At 56.9% G+C, this 1,080-nt stretch overlaps 1 protein-coding gene across 1 annotated transcript in view; it reads left to right on the top strand.

The window, feature by feature from the left end:
- The first annotated feature begins 948 nt into the window (after positions 1–948).
- EVI5 (ecotropic viral integration site 5) overlaps positions 949–1,080 on the top strand; it is an 87,731-nt gene continuing 87,599 nt past the window's right edge. Inside the window, exon 1 of the mRNA XM_010582641.1 lies at positions 949–1,007. The gene's annotated coding sequence lies outside the window, so the exon portion shown is untranslated. The remainder of the gene's footprint in view (positions 1,008–1,080) is intronic.

The raw sequence follows: 1,080 nt of genomic DNA, 5'->3' as shown, positions 1-1,080 counted from the left end.
TTACTTGAGTATGGTGTGGAGAGTAAGGTATCAGGCGGGTCTTTTAGAGCAGTGTCTTGTATTTGGAAGAAGTCTCTTAGACTGATGAAACTGGTACTTCAGTGGTATCTCCCATGAGCATGTCTCCCTGTTTGTCTGCAGGGGACCCAAGGCAGTAAGGCTGTCGTCTGTGACTGGACTGACCTGTGTGATCACTTGTAGCAATTTTACTTTTCCTGCTGTCATTTGCAACAGTGATCGCCTTACTGAAGCAAAAAAACGTTATGCTGGAGGCCTGTCTATAACCTATTCCTGCCATTGCTGCTTACTTTTTTTTTAAGAGTGTGTTCTTTGTGTACTTGGTTATAAAGCAGTATGTAGAGTATTGTATGCGTTCTGGTGGCGTCGGATTTTTTTTTTAAGTATGCTGTTATTAGAATCCTTAGCAATGAAAAGTTCTCTGCGGTTTTGTCTAGCAGTCTCTATCCTTCGTTGTAGAAGGACAATGGCAAATGGGCCCATTATTAGATGGGGAGCTGCTCCGGGCAGACAGTCTCTCAACTGTTTGCGTAACCTAACCGGCATCTGGCCGAAACGCGTCTAACACACGCTTGTGAGGAAGGGCCCGTCTGCCCTGAGGCTGTTGGGTGCTCCCGGAGAACGCGTCGTTACGTGCGGCTTCCGACGTAGAGATGGCGTTGTGGCAATCCCTGGGCGGACACTCCGTCTGCCCCAAAAAAGCCTACGCTGAACGGAGCGGGTGCGACGCGCCCTCGCCTTGTGTCGAGGCGGTGCGGCGGCTTCTTCGCTCTGCCGTCGCTGTGCACGGCGGGGGCGCGGGGGGGTGGCGGGGCAAGGCGGGGGCTTGGCCTTACAGTAGCGAAGACGTAACGGGGGGGACCTGCAAGAAGGCAGGGCACGAGCGACCTGCGCGGCCGCGAGGGCAGCTTGCCACTCGGCTCAACGGCACCGAACCCGGACCCCGCCGTGAAGCAGGGGAGCCGTGGCTGCGCCCGGGAGCAGCGCCGGTGCCTTCCCGCCGGCCGACCCCGCCCCCGGCTACCCGAGGCGCTGCCGCGCCCGTTACCGGCGGCGAACCCG

Source organism: Haliaeetus leucocephalus, unplaced genomic scaffold (assembly GCF_000737465.1).
Source record: "Haliaeetus leucocephalus isolate CR32 unplaced genomic scaffold, Haliaeetus_leucocephalus-4.0 Scaffold848, whole genome shotgun sequence".
Lineage (NCBI taxonomy): Eukaryota > Metazoa > Chordata > Aves > Accipitriformes > Accipitridae > Haliaeetus > Haliaeetus leucocephalus.
This window is presented reverse-complemented; position numbering and strand designations above follow the sequence as displayed.